Source organism: Columba livia, chromosome 19 (genome assembly GCF_036013475.1).
Source record: "Columba livia isolate bColLiv1 breed racing homer chromosome 19, bColLiv1.pat.W.v2, whole genome shotgun sequence".
Taxonomy (NCBI): Eukaryota; Metazoa; Chordata; class Aves; order Columbiformes; family Columbidae; genus Columba; species Columba livia.
The window spans coordinates 4457377-4473107 of NC_088620.1; the positions used below are offsets into that span (position 1 = coordinate 4457377).

The 15731-nt window shown below is 48.9% G+C and overlaps 1 long non-coding RNA gene across 2 annotated transcripts; it reads left to right on the forward strand.

Moving 5' to 3' along the window:
* Positions 1-893: 893 nt before the first annotated feature.
* LOC110355007 (uncharacterized) lies at positions 894-12430 on the forward strand. Of its 2 annotated transcripts, XR_010467114.1 has the most exons (5): positions 894-1388; positions 2034-4805; positions 5002-5927; positions 6630-11017; positions 11743-12430. It is a non-coding gene; the product is annotated as an uncharacterized LOC110355007 (long non-coding RNA). The 2 variants fall into 2 exon arrangements; XR_010467113.1 differs by having other exon boundaries at positions 5002-11017.
* The last annotated feature ends 3301 nt before the right edge of the window (positions 12431-15731 follow it).

Sequence of the window (15731 nt, forward strand, 5' to 3'; positions counted from 1 at the left end):
TTGAAATAAGGTGTTCAGAGGTTTTTTTAAAGCACTAGTTTGATTTAACCTACAGCATCTATGAAATAGGATGTTTCACAGCTGTGGGAACTGAAAAATGAAGAAGGTTGAGTATCACCCTGTACTTGGGCCGTACTAAATGGACTGTGTCTGCTGGTGACATAAAAGACAGAGCTCCCGAAGACAAGAGCTCCGGCCCACGAGGGCAGCGTGTCGGGTGGGAATGCAGCTTTCTGGGTATGGAAATCCCTGCAAGACCGGCTCGTATGAAAGAAAAACCTGAAAGAAAATACATGTTGATGACTTCCTTTGGAGGCACAGCACTGTGTGTGAAGAATGAACTTATATATCTGTTCGAGGATGTTGGTAAGTGAAATGTGATTCTTATTTTTCAACCTTTTTATCTTTAATTATTCCCAGTCACTGAACAGAAACGTGGCCATAGCAGTGGGATAATGACATTTCCAAGTCCAGCTGCTGTTGAATTATCTGGTGAAAACTTGTCATGCTGTTATTTGACCCAAGTAGCCGCCTCGGTGCAGAGATCACCCAAGACAGAACAACGTGTGCATCTTCGATGAGAGAGCCTCGTAAATAAGTGGCTCTGGTATCCATCCCTTTACTGTACTAATTAGAAGGCCCGACTTTCTGATAGTGTAAGCATTTTTTTTTGTTAATAAAAAGGTCATAATATGATATCCAACCTGCTTTAGGTACTGCTGTCTGCTCTGTTCTGTTTATACTTAAATAATGGTGTAGAAAGCAAATCCTGAAGTTCACAAAAGTATTAAATGTGGATTCATGTCTTGGCACTTGGAGATAATTAGTTGCAGAAAACAGCATCAGCCAGTGTGTGTTAATTGAGCCTGAAATTTTAAACCTGTAATTGGCAAGCCTGATGGAGAGCCATAACATTCACTGTAGGTACCTCGGTGTGAAAATAATTGTCTCAGAGAAGCGCAATGCGAACCTGTTTGTCACGTTCCTTCCCCCAGAAAACCACGGCAGGAACAAACCTCCTCCCCTCACCCAGGCCCCGCAGAAACTGTGATTTCTGTCCCTGCAAGCCTTCCAGTGCAAAAGGTGGGAATATCTCCATTTGGGGGAGCGCATCCGTTTGGGGATGGGTAGCAAAAAGCAGCTTAATTGCATGATGAGCAACCGTTCTTCTTTTTGTTGTTGGAGTTTGTTACAGCTTTTAAAATCTCTCATGTATTTAAAGCAAAGACCGTGATCCCTAAAGCGTGGTTGGCTCTCACCTCTTCCAGAGCATCTTCTAGAGCCACAGTGCTCCTGGTACCTGTTTCTGCAAGACGAGCGCCACTGCGGCCACATTTAACAGAGTGAAGGAAACAAATCTCCATGCAGGAGCAGCGGTGGCTTAGGCTGTAAGTGTTATAGAGCTGCATTGTTGTTTATAGTTGTTTAGCTATTAATCTCACCCAATACTGCAGGGAAAGCGCGTTGCTTTAGCCGGTTTGGTATCATCTTGGTATCACCCTAATCAGAACACGCCGTCTTCTATCGCCTCCCTGATGTGAAGAAATCCCATTTGATTTTCCCACGTGCCAACCCCACCTGCTGCGCCTGTGGCACTCGCAAGTGCTAAAGGTTACAAAATCCATCTTTCCGCTAAGAAAGCAACTTAATTAATGTGAAAGTTTCTCTCGTGACGGGAACCTGCAGCAGATCCGCGGTGCATATTGCAGCCGGCTCCCCTCTTCCCTCCCAGCACCCCTCCCCAAACCACTTTAATTTCTCTGCCAATATTGGACAAATGTAACAGGCTGGCTTTTTAATTTTCTACTCCCAGGTCTCCCTTGTCCCCTCATGCATTTTTCATCACAGCCCATGGCTCCCTCCCTGCCTGCCCTGTGAACAATATTGATCGACTGATTAAGCCATCAAGCCATGGCGAACAACTTTAATTTTCCAACCAAAGCCTTTTTGTTCTCTTCCCTTTCTTGTATATTTCTTACCCTCTTACGAAGTTTTTAACACCTACTTGGAAACAAATGCATTTTTTTAATTAGTCCCTAGGTTAATCTGGAGCTACATACCATGGAGAGCAATCCACATTGAAATACTAACCCGGAAAATGCGATAAGAGAGAGTGGAAGTGCTGGGTACAGTCCCCTGTTTCAAAGCTGGAATCATTGCTGCCTAAACTTCTGGAGAAGGGCTTAAAGAAGACTTAGGGGGCTTGTCTTTTATCTTTTGTCTCTCCCAACAGCCTTAGGGGAGGTTTTAGTGGGAAGAGTGGGAGCGAAGTACAGCTGCTGGTCATACCCACAGCACCTGGGCTTGGGTACCAGCCTGAGCTCTGCAGGTTTGTGGACCACAAATCAATGTTCTCAGCTAAACCCACCAAAGGCTGATCAGGTTTCATACATATCACTGCCTGCATGCTCTGAAAACCATAACAGTTCCTGCAAGTAGACGCGAGGCCCGGCTTGTGTTGGAGAGCAATTTTGAGCCATGATGATGATGAAGTGGAAAGAGATTCATCCGACATGAATCTCAGGGCTGGCAGGTGGGTAAATGCATCTTTCTTGTGAGCTCGCTACATGTGCTTTCAGTGGGGCTTGTCAGAATCGCTCTGTGGGTTTGCAAACTGCTTTTCAAGGTAAAAAATGCAACTTAACGATCAGGATATGTGTCTCTCGCCGGAGCCTCGCAGCTCGGTGCTGCGCTGGGATGCTGCGGCCCTGCCGGGTGCTGCCCCTCCAGGCAGCGCTGAGCCCAGAGAGCACAGACGTGAACTGCAGCACATTTGAGGATGCTCACGCTGAGCCTTGACTCGGCTGCTTGTTCTGATGTCTCCAGACCTGGGAATTGCAAAAATGAGCAAAACTTCCTAAAAGAACCAGGAGGGCTTGCAGAGGGGCAGTACCAGGACCACCCCTGTACCTGCCCTGTGACTGGTCTTTCTTTTAATACCAGTATTAGCTGGGAATCAATTGCTCCTTGCTCTGCACTGATACACACACAGAGCCAAGCGCCCGAAGGCGGGAGATGTGTCTCCACGCGCTCACAGCGAGCTGGTTATGCGGTTTGGTTCGATCGCTGTGACCATCCCTGCGTGGAAACCTGCAATGTTTCTGTCCCTGTCTGGGTCTCTGCTTGTGTGACCTTACTGCAGATTCAGACTATAGATTTAGTTCAAGTACATGCACTAGGGTGACAGATCGGCCTCAGAGCTGGCTCTCAACATGGGTCTCATCGGTGAATTTAGCACTTAAGCCATCTCCTGGTCTCCCTGCCCCAGCTCTACATGGGAACTGGCTCCTGCATGAGGTTTGAACCTCACAGCCCATGCCAAAGCCTCCAGTTCCCTTGGTTTATCACAAACCAGTGCTAGGCGGGGCTTTTCTCCTCCTAAACTCACCTGGTGACCTCCGGAAGAGATTTTTCTGCAAGTAAATGAGGGAAGTGACAGCTCCAGCTGGTTCCTCTGCATTGGAACGGGGCTGATCTTTCCATGGTCATCCACAGGTCAGAAGCCGATGGGGTACGGGTGGAACTCGCTGTTTTGTGAGGAACAGCCCCAAAGCAAAGCACTGGGGTTTGCATCACCTCTCCTGCTTTGAGGGGCTCTGATTTCAATATCAGATAATCAGCTCCTGTAAAGATGTGCATGTGTCATGAACTCATTAGGATTTTTGAGGTCGTCTTCTTCTCTTCCCTTTTAGAACCACGCAATCAAAACGAGAGTCATCTCCAGATGTTCTTGTGAACAGGAGGAGAGCGGTGAACCCTCGGGGGGGCCGGGGTGTCCGTCTTTGCAACAACCGGGCTCTTTATCTTCTGTAAAACCCAACAGTGGCACAAATACCTGATTACCAGGTTTATCACATAAAAATGGAATGTAAATGGTCTTTTGTTGCACTTTAAATTGTGAGAACCAAGGGACAGCTGAGCATTTCTCCTGCTTACTTTTTTATGTTAATAAGAAGGTTAATTTAAGATGAGACTCCTTGTAGTCGGTAATAGTTGTGCTAATCAAAAAGTTGCTCTGAAAACCAGAGGGCTGGGATGAAGGACGGAGATGTTTTGTTATTCAGATACCTGGACTCGTCATTTTGGGTTTAAAGACGCCTTTGTGCCCCGTGCTCAGGTCTGTTGTTGTTTAACATCTCCAGCAATGTCCTGCTGAGGAATATTTCCAGAAAACAACAAATATGTGAAAAATATTAATGGTGAGATAATTTTGAATTAAGGAAAAAACAATATTTGTGTCAAGAATGCGATTGTAAGAGTCGTAGTCGTGAAACAGTAACGCAGGCTGGGATTTATGTACCAAATTACAATGAACCCACGGTACCCACTTTTCAGCTATGGAGTTTTCACAACGAGCTGCTCATTCAGCATCTGCAGGTGAAGAATTATTAGCAGGAAACTTCACCGTAGCCTCAGTACAAAAATAAAGCTGATAGCGGGAGAAGCAGCCTGTGCTCGTGCCCTCGTCTCTCACCATCTGCGCTTCCCTTGTGCGTTTTGCTTTTATTAAGGTATTTTTAGCCTTTTTTTCTTTCCTTAGAGCCTTGCTGCGGTTGACAATCCCTCTTTAAAATGTTGAGAAGAAAGCTGGAGCCTTTTCTTATTTATTTAAAGGTACTGAAGTCCCCGCAGCTGGGACCCAGGGATGACAATGGGGCTGTTGTGGCTTCCCCTTGGCTCAGAACAATCTACGGAGCAGTGACCTGTGGACACCCCTCATTTTCTGCCAGGTTAAAGAGTCACCGGTTCCTTTGGCTGAAGAGGCTGGAACCCGCCGGGGATGCTGCAGGAAAGAGAAGTGTCAGGTGAGAATGGGAAAAGGGGGAACGTTTGTTGGGGGCTGGTTGTTGTTGAAATAAAGCTGGTCCTGGGGGTTGGAAGAGCCTGTCCAGCCGCTGGGGCCAGGCTGAGCCGGAGGTCCCAAAATGCTGGATTTGAGCTAGAATCGCTCAGATAGAACCTTAACAAGAGGCTTAATTACGTTTTATTTTCTTTCTGTAGGTTTTTACCCAGCTCTTGTGTAAATCCTGCTCCCGTGGTGAACTCCTCCTGAGCCAAGAGGTGACTGATGAGATGCTCACACTCTTCCAAACCCCTTCGTCCTCAATCCCCCAAAACCTGGTTGTCTGACTCAGGTGTGTCCCCAGCAAAGGGAAAGGGAGAAACCACACCAGCCCTTCACAAAAGGGTCTGTTCTGCTCAGACACCACTGGATTCACCTGAGTTCAGGATGACAGCTCCTCTCCGTCACTCTGGAGGGAACTGATTGATGCTGATGTACGATGTGCTCATGATCCTCCCCTCCCACGCAATTCCATTTCCACCACTGCACATGGTTCTGTTGCAACACCCGTGGAAGATCACGGGCAAATTAAGTTCTTTGTATTAAATATTTTTCTCCTGCTTAAAAACATGAGGAAATTAGACCCAGAGTATTTAACAAAACATGCCAAAAAAGCAAAGCTGCTAAGCTCTTAAGAGTTTTCTTTCTGGTTTTACTGCGCACGTTGCTATACTCACATAATTACAGCCATCCATGCAATTAAAACTGCTGATGTGAGAGTGGAGGTTCTGTGCTATGAGACATTTAAAATCACAGCAATAGGACGTTTGTCCATCCTTGAAGGAGCGGTGGGTGATCAGGAAGGTGGAGAAGTCCTGCTCAAGCTCTGCCGACAACTGTGTTAATTGTGTTGGGAAATTAGAGGTGAGCTCTCGAGTATCATTGCAGCTGATACCCTGCAGGTGTGAACCTCCCATACTTGCTCAGAGGGCTTTAAAACTGTGTTTTCTTCACCAGTTTAGCTCTAACCCTTGGGTATTGTCCCGCATTTACGTCTCAGTTTCCAAACCAATTTGTTTGCTGCTATTAAAAACCCTTTTGGCTGCTTTACTGCGAATGGGCTGATACAAAATTCAGCAAAAAGGTTAGTGTTTCTTTTTCATCTAAGACCATTTTTAAAGGGTTTTCTCTGGGTTGGCGAAGGTTGGGGGGTTTGGGCCTTTTCCTGGCAGGCTGAGAACTGGGAAAGAGCTGAGTTCTCTCTTTTTTAATACAAGTCACCTTATAGCACAAGGTAAGGAAATCAAGATGCCCTCACCCAGGTTATCAGAAGCACTGAAAGTATTTATCATTAAATAGTGGTGATATAAACAAAAAGTAACACCTTTAGCCATTGAGATTAGAAGTGGATTTACTTTCTTTTTCCCAAGTATAGCGCTGTAAGAGCTCTGCGCCAGCACAGCATGGGGAATGTAAAGCTTTTGAAGGGCATTCAGAAGGCAAAGTAATTAAGTAAAAATACCCAAAAACGTACAGAATTTAAACCCCCTCCTCCAAGTCGCTGATTTGTAAACTGCATTTTAAATTGGAGCTGCCAATCAAAACTTCCTCTTAGAGACTGTTAGCACATAGTAACCTGTCCTTGGTCTGCTTTAAGGCCATTTTAATTCTGCTGGTTTACCAGCTTTAAATAAAGCTGTTCCTTTTTAGGCTTCTATTTCAAAGAAGTAACTTACGCATTCAGATACACATTCACTTTGTCCTTTTCCTCTGGTATTTCAAGGAAGCTGCAAAACCCGGGGTTTATTTGCTGTTTTATTTGCTGTTTATTTCCTATTGCACTCAGGGCCCTTGGTGAAGAGTCTCCTGGCCTGTAGCACTTGGACGCCAGTTCAGACGTGGGTTTGGCCCACGGGCTCCACTCCGTCCTCAGGTGTGTGCTCAGAATCCAGCAGCTTTCCCCCCGTGCTCAGCATCTGTAGGACGAGAACCATTTCCCAATTTTCATTACAACAGGCAACGCTGCTTCTTTTTATTGGCCACAGAAAACCAGATTTCTTTAAAATGTAAATTTCAAAAATACTTATATTTTTATCTTTCGTCCCCGAGGTATCACAGGCTTTACAAACCCTTTGTCATTTGGGATTGATTGATGTCAATGGGAGTTCTCTACTGGCTCCGATAGATGTTTGGCCGGTCCCAGGGCGCAGCAATGCAATGATCTCTGTGCGGGAGCACAGCAGCTGTTAAACCTCATGAAGGGATGCTCAGGGACAAGAGGAGATGCTTGGTCAGGCTGAATAAAATAGAGGTAGCACATGGGTAGGTATCTGTGAACCCCTGAAGCAGTAAGACATCAGAGACAGGTCTGGGTGTGCTGGGCTGTCCTCTTTGCCCCCTGCTCTTTGTAGGACGGGGTTTCTCCCACCAGGATTTAGCTACACCCCATTATATGTCTCCACATTGTGTTTTTGCAGCTAGTATAGTTAAAGAAACAATGATGTTTTGTGTGGGACACCTACCTGTGTTTCTCAGGGACCAGCTTGTAGAAATGTCTCAATATGTGGTGTAATATAGACATAGAACACATCACGTTTTTGTAAGGTGCTTGGTCAGTCTGTGCTGCAGATCCCCCCGCTCCCCCAATTCATAACGATCTGTCCGTCTGCAGTGCAAGATTAATAGCAGCCAGTTGGAGAACATTAAGATGACATTATCTCAAAGGAGAGCAAACACCATTTGAATTAAGGGTTGTAATGGGACCGGCACTCCGAGTTTCTGTGGGAAAAGGTGGCTGCTTGTGCCCATGGAAAAGGCCCTGATGCACAGATTGGCGTTAAACCCGGCCCACAGCAAAACCTGGGCACTTGTTTTTTGCTCAGAGAGACGGAGGTCCAACCTTGGGGCCAGGACGGCACCGAAGGGACCACAAAATGCTGATGGTTATCAAGAGTATCACCCGAGGGTTTCTGAACACCGAGATTTCAGACACGTGGGACTAACAGCTACCTTCCCACACGCAGCCCTGCGTGAAGAGCTGGTAGGTTTTCTTCTGAAGATCTAAAAGCCGAGGGGTGAGACCCCAAGAGACGCTTTAAAGCCACCGTCCTGCTTTCACACACTTGCAAGAAGCCAAGCGCAAGAAGCAGCCGAAACCTGCCGCGGCTCCTCTCTCCTCCTCCGCTCCCCGGCTCTGTTCTGGGGACCTTTGCGTTTGTCCCTCCCCGAGACGCACGTGTCCTCTCCTTGTCCTGCTCTGAACTATCCCGTTGCAGCTTTTTCTCCCAAGATCGGCACTAAAAATACTATAAAGGTAAACCCTGGGGTGGCTGTTTCCACTGTTTCATTCTCCACCTGCCTCCTCCTTCCCAGGCAATTTCCCCAGCAGCTGAGCCGGCTCTTTTATCCCAGTGGAAACTGGGTATTGATCTCACCACTTTACAAAGGGAGGGAAAACACGGCCCCTTTCATCTTCTCCTTGCACAGACTGATCCCCTTGTCCGGTTGGCGTTTGATGACGGGAGGGTTTTAATCCAGAAGGATTGGAAATCTTTACCTGATCAAAGAGTCACCCCGCATGGCAAAGGCTTCAGACAGGGGCTGCAGCGAACAGGTGGAAAAATAGGGGAGCAAAAGGGATGCCCGGCTTGGGAACCGGTCTCAGGTGTTTCTGGGGTTTTAATTGCAAATCGAGCTCAGCATCGTGTGGCATAAACCCTTGCTCAGGTTGGCTGCAGCCACCTCTTCAAATGAAATCCAAACTCTTGTGTGTTTGTTTTAATTCCCCCTCCTCCCTTCTGCTTCTTCATTAACTCAGTCATTTTTGAGCGAACACCCAAGCTGTAAATCTGAGGCCATTTAGCAGGTGAGGTGAACTGTGAAAAGCAGATTTGCACAATTTGCAGATTGCTCGTTGAGGTGCGAGCTAATGCTGCTGACTCACAAACTGATCTGATGCTGTTGGCAATCCCTCCCCAGCCTCCAGCTATTTCTATCCAGCCCTTCACCTCTCTCAGGTTTTGGCAGCATCCAAAGTTTATTCCAAGAACAGAAGTTTTCCGCGTCCAGCAAAGCCACCTGTTTTTCCCCGAACAGTGCAAATTGCCTCTTCCAGACCCTGACCCCAAAGCTGCGTTTAAGTGGTCTCAGCTTAGACTAGCGATTAGTATTCAGGCAGGAGAGCCGGCTGCGGCGGGAGCGGGAGGGACAGCTCGGCTCCATCTTTATTCATAATCCCAGCGGCGTGTTTGCTCTCCGGGTTCAGGTTGCTGCATTGCCAAAGGAACCGGCTCCGGCCGAGCTGCAGAGGATCCCTTGGGTGCTCCGAGGCTTTGCTGGTTTTTAGCATTTCTGCATCATTTCTGCGCTCAGACTCTCACCCAGCCCGTGAGGGGCAGAAAATCCCGCTGGCTCGGGGCTGGTGCTCACCAGGACAACCCTCACCAGCCGCGGCACCTCCCTTTGTGTCTGCGGGGTGTTCTCTCCCCATCACAGCCACTTCTGGTCGGTCCCCATCTCCTGACATAAAACCACCTCCAGGTACCAGTGTTGCGATCACCTGGAAATCTGTTTGAGGGGTAGCCAGGCAGGGGGGAAAGGTCTCCTGGCCCTGAGCATTGTTCGTGCTGACCCAGACCAGGAAAAGACACTTGTTGTTCCAGCCCAAGGGCCTTTAGTCTGGATTTTGTGCAGAAACAGGGATGATTTCTTTAATCACACTTCTCACTATAGTTTGCATCATTCTCCCGGAGGATAACAAGCTCTGGAAGTTTAGCAACCTCTCGCAGGGTGAAGCGGCCCCCAGGGCTGGGGTTTGTTGGGAGAAGGGGGTGAGGGTTGCGATGCTCTAGGGGAGCAGGTTTTCGACTGTGCCTCCCTGGCTGGAGACTCCACGGTGTCCTCAGCAGCCACAAAACAGCTGCCACAAGACAAGCATCCTGGGAGCTCCGTCCTCACGCTGCCCAGGGAAAGGCAGTGATAGATTAATCTGAACAAAGATTAATCAATAATTTATGCTGGTGTTTTCTCTCACTTGGGGTTTAGACAGACTTTGATATGATTTGATGGGGTCAGACCCACTTTGCTTTAATTAAACGTGATGCTGAAAATTAAAAGGAAAACCTATTGGCTACTGGAACTGAAATCAATCCGTGATCAGTAACGAGAGACTGATTAAAGAGGTGATGCCCAGGAACGAAAGGACAGATTCAGCAGACGCTTTCTGAAGGCCAGATTAGCAGGATATATTGAATGTAAATACACCTATTGGCATTTTGTCATGGCGTGGCCTTTAGCGAGCGAGCTGTTTGCGTGCGGTGATAAATGGCTTTGCACCAGGGAAGGTGCTGCAGGAATTCAGGGCTGCACTGGCTGCTCTCCCGGAGCATCACGGGGGTGTCGGGACGGCGGAGTGACGGGGGGAACTGGGGCAGCATCAGCAGAAACACTGGGCCCCGTGCTTGGTGGGGTGCAGGCAGGTTAAGGCAGTGGGAAATGCAGTGCGTTGGGGTTTTTTTGGCAGAGAGTCGCCGTGCAAAGGCAAACGGGTGCGGGAGCACGGGCATGGTGAGGGACCGGGGCTGGGAGCAGCCGGTCCCTGTGCCCGCTCTCGCGTTTCTCTCCGGCTGCCGAACTGCGGTTGGGTTTTGCAGAAGCGGAGCTGCAGCAGCATCACCAAACACATTCCGGACTGAGAGCACGAGGGTGGTTAATGACAGACCCAGCACTTTGCAGGGGCTAATTAGCAGCATTGCATCCGCCCAGGGAAAGAGATGCTGTAGGAGGAGAGATGCTGGAGGGAGGAGGTTGAGAGCGGTGCTCTGACAGCACAGGGCTTGGGATGGGGAGAATAGAGACACCAAAACCAGTGCTTTCAGGGGGATAAGCGTTCCCCCTGAGAATGGGTCAGGGTTTCGGGGACTCCAAACTGAACTAGGGCTGGCTGGGGGAATCTCGTGGGAAAGGGAGCAGGTTCTGTGTTGGGCTCTTGTCAGTAAAGATGTCAATTGTCCTGAAATCCAGAAATGGTGGCGGGGAGGAACGCTTGACTCTGGTGAAGCTCTCACCTGTCTCCAAAGTGACCGGGCTCTTTTATAACTTCCCTGTCACTTTGCAGGGGGAAGGAGGTGGTGGGGAGGCAGGACCAGGCTGCAGCCAGAGGTACCGGAGTTTCCGAGGCTGCAGGCAGGAGATGGAATCACCCCGGGCAGGCAGAGCGGGGATGAAGCGCCCTTGGTTAGTGCCGTGCTGGTGGGGACGGGCTGGATTTGGGGGTGAGGGAGAAAAGCCTCCCTGGGAACAAGGTGCCTTAAAATAAGCTTTTGCCATCAATTATTAATGTGCAGGGTCTTGGAAGGAGCTCAGAAACAGGGTGTGGGGGGCTCCTGCTGGCATGGGCACCGTGGCCACAGGGGGATGGGGATGGGGATGCAGGGGGTGAGGTGCAGCACGCAAACTCGTGGACCCACTGGCCACTTTGGGGGTGGAAGCCGCTTCCTCCGCTGCCTGCCTTGTTGGGGCTTTGATTCCTCTCTGACAGCAGGCTGAGGGATTGATCTGAGCGGAGATAAATAATTCATGAGGGGGTTTTTTTTCCCTTTTTTGAGCAGCTGTGAATTTTCAGACGTGAGCTCTGCACAGCAGACGCTGTTGGGACTGAAAGAACTGTTTGAGGAGAAAGCTGTATATTTTTGTTGTTCTTGTTGTCTGTTGCCGTTTATAATTTCTAATCCCATTTTTATGTTTATTTTCTTTTATTTTCCCCCGCGCAGGCCTGTTTTGCTCTCTGGCTCTGGGCAGGTGGCTGTGGCAGAGGCAGCATCTAGAAAAGCCGGACTGCAAAACCCCCAGGAGCATCTGCCCAGCTGCTCAAAGGGCCACCCCAGGCTGCCAAAACCACCCCTGGGCTGAACCCCCGTGACAACACATGGGTGCTTTAACCAGCGTTTCGTGTTTTCCAGGTTATCTCATGGCATCTGTTAGCTGGGACCCCTGGCTGGATCTTTACCAACTGCTTGAAATCGACTGTGCGAAGCTGCGAATGTCAGAAGGAGAAGAGTTTCCAGCTTAACCCCGCTGATAAACACTCTCTGTGAAGCTGGATGCTGTAAAACGGTGCCGAACACCCACGCGCTGGCTCCAGGAGATCCCAGGAAGGGAAAATGCGGTTCAAAAGACTTCGTAAAGAAAAATTAATGATAAAAATATTCTCTTGTAAGTCAGCCAGAAGTTGTAGGCTCAGACTCCCGCTCTGGTTTACAGCTGGGTTCACAGGCGGTGCAGACATCCCGCAGCTGCATCCGAACCTGGGGAGAGCTGCTAATGCTAATAAAAACCAGTGCAGGAAAATCTGTGCTATAGCATCGTTTACTTAGGAAAATGTGAACAAGAGGCAGCCCCGGCACCGCTGAGGTGTGTGCGGAGCTGTCTGGAAGCCCTTGAGGGCAGCACGTACCCATGCTGCCGTCAGCTGCCATGGAGAGGAGCGGGGAGGCGAGCATTTTGGGGATGCTGCCCCCCAAATCACCCCCAAGAGCTGCTGTCCGAGCTCAGAAAGCCTGGGGAGTGGGTTTGCAGCTGGGGGAGGCTGAGCTGGGGCTGCTACAGCCCTGTGGAGAGAAAAGAGCCAAGACCAGAGACGTGTCCATCGCAGCCCCTCGTGCTCATCACGCCTGAGCTCCACTCCGGGGGTGCAGGGGCAAACCCTCACTCTGCCCTGGGGAGGGTTTGGGGTCAGGGCTGGACCCTCAGCAGCTCCGCAGGCCCCTGTTATGTGGCTTTTGCTGTAGGGTGGGATATTATTTTGTCCCTCTTGTTTGCGGGAGTCTGTGTTCCAGGCAGCTTTGCCCATTCCAGATTGTGATCTAGCTCAGTTTCAAGGTTCTATATAGGGTTCTAGCTCACTTGATGGTTCTAGAGCAGGTTCTAGGTTGCTCGAAAGTTTTAGATCACATTCTAGATGGGGTTCAAACTTACTTGATGGTTCTAGACTGGCTTCTAGAGTTGACATATGGTTCTGTAGAGAGATTGTGTTCTGAGAGGGGTCGCTCCTAGAATCTAGTAATAGACAAAATTCGAGCTACATTGACATCAATCGCCAATCAAGAATTCTGGTGTGAATACTTGTTATTTTTTTTTTTTTTCCCAGTGTACTTAGAATTGCATTTAAAACTAATAATAAGAGAATCATCCTGCAAAATACCTTTCAGGTTCTGTTGGGCTCTGAAGAAGATGGGATGAAGCCTGCTTGGTGTTGAACCAGGAGAAGACTCACAGGGGCTTTGGTGTCACCTTGTCCCACAGGTCCCCAGCTCCCAGGAGCCTATGGGCGTCTCGCCGCTGCATCTCCCAAGAGGGGACAAGGGACACCTGTGTTTGTCTGAGTCTCATCAGTGGTAAATGGCTTGAGGCTCATGGAAATTATTCATGAACTTGTGCTGAATTAGATGAGGAGTTGATAAATGAGGGGTTGGGTTTTGTGTCAAAATGTTTCTTCATAATACTTAAAAAATGGAGTGTCTTGACTCTTTGTTTGAAATGATGTTAAAATAAGTAAATTGGGCCAACTCTGGTTTCATGAAGAGGAGGAACACCTGAGCAGCGTGACGCATTGGGGTTGGTGGCAAAATATTTTCAGTATTATTTTTTAATTTGCTTATTTTGACAAGGGAAGGGAAGAGGAAGGTGGGGGCGGCGTGGGGGGGATTTTTTTGTGTCTTTTTGTCCTGAGGGCCACAGCAGTTACTATAACTCTGCCTTTTGCTGGGGGGGTGGCAGTGGTAGGGGACAGTGAAGCAATTCTTGTTTAATTCTTGGTCGGTTCCATAGAGGAGGAGGAAGATATTTAAACACAGCGGTGCGCACCACGCCGAGCACACAAGGGCTTTTCTGCCGTCCCCTCCACAGTGTGACGAGCACATTTGCCATCCTACAGACCCCGGGTTCCTGCAACACAGCAGCTGCCCGTGTTGGACACGTCTATAGTTAATCAGCTAATTAATTGGGATCCAGCTGCCAACCCAATTAGCTGGGTTTCGTTTCTCTCTTTGGCAGCTTAATGATATCCACGACAACTTTTCCTTTGGACTGGTAGATGGACCCTCAGCAGCAAAAACTTTTAACATCAAGAGCTTGATCTGCTCAGTCAGACCTGCCTGCCATGCAGGAGGCACAGCTGTAGCGAGAGACGGAGATAAACACTTGAAACGCGGGATGAAGGAGGCTTCAAACATCTCTGCTGCCTGCAAAATAGATTTCTGTTTCCAACTCCCCGTCTGAAAGCCACAGAGATCACACAGAGACTCTTGGAACAGGTGGAAGTCTGCAGCGAGACATTACTTATTCATAAAATAATGTGTAATCATTCCGCTAAAGCGTTGGGGTTGGGAAGGTCACTGTAATTCAGATGAATCCCGCTCACTCGTTTCCATTTCAGGGGCGGTGGAGCCCGGTGCTGAGCGGGGGCACTGGCCGTTCTTGCAGTTGGAAAAAACATCCCTGGAGGTGTTTAAAAGATGTATAGATGAGGTTCTTAGGGATGTGGTTTAGTGCCAGGTTGTGGTTGGACTCAATGACCTTAAGGGTCTCTTCCAACTGAAATGATTCTATGTTTCTATGCTGTGGGATGCACATGGTCCCTGGTCCTCTCCCCGCATCCCATCTGCAGCACCAGGGGACCATCACATCCCACAGGACGCAGCAATTCCTGCGCTCCGGCTCTTCCGCGGTCAAGTTATTCCTCTTCAAAAATGGTGGCACAAGAGCCAGTGGGAAGCGAGACACGTTGTGAAAGAGGAAAAACTGCTTTATTAATCAATAGGAGATCAAATGCTCCTCGCTGGAGCACTGCGGTGCAATTACAGTTATGAGATTCGCAGGCGCTTAACACATCGCTGCTAATTAATTCGCTGTGTTAGAGTATCCAACAATGGGCTGAGCGCAGGCTGGCGGTGAGGAGTCTCTCACGGTAATTCACCCAGTACAGAAAATGAACCGTAACGAGAGCTGATGGACAGCATCCACGTGGAGGAGCTCATCCCACGCGGGAACACCACTGCATCCGGGGCTGGAGATGGCAGTTCCACCACAGTAACATCCCAAATGGCAGAAGGAAGCGAGGAAACCCTTTTTTTTGCCAAATCTGTGCTGACCCACAAGGTGGGTCCTGGGAAGGTTCAGGTTGGATATAAGATTATTCAGAAATAGTCAGGGCTCCTCCTCCCCTCTTTTGTGTGCAAATTAAACCCAGCTAATTCTTCAGCTTCGTTTGGACACAGGCCTAAAGCACAGTCTGGCGAGGCCTCGCAAAGCACAGATGGAAATCCTATATGGGGCTACTGACTCACGGCACTATAAAAAAACCAAAACCCAAAACATTAGTCAATGTTCAAAAGAGCTGGAGCGCCCGAAGAAACTCTCCTCGGTCCCCATGGGGGATGCTCCACTTGGGGACTGCGATGGGCAGGGACTGCGCCGCAGGAGCCGCATCCCTGGTGATGCTCCGGGGGTGTCGAGCAGAGTAACGAGGTGGATGCTATCGACCGGGGTTCTCACCTCCCTCTCTGCCATTTACTGATTTCCCATCACTCAGCACACTGTGCTCTTTAATCCATCCAGGTCACAGCCCGTTCCAGCGGGGACAGCCACGGGGTCAACACTAGTGATATGCTAATGAGGCTGGGGCAATCAATTCCCCCTAATCAGGTGATCGATCCCCACTGCAGGTGTTTCTGATCTCGGGCTGTGTGGGAGCAGCATCTGATTTTAATATGGAGGGGCTCTTTGAAGCCACTTGTCACTGCAGGACTGGGCTCTTATAGGACTTAGAATTTTAAAAACCATCTAAAAAAGGGGGTTTGGGGATTGGAGCATCCTTTTGAATCCAAGTGATCTTCTCTAGTCATGCGGTTTTGGGATGTTTACATGCCTCTCTGATTTAGTTGAGGTAATT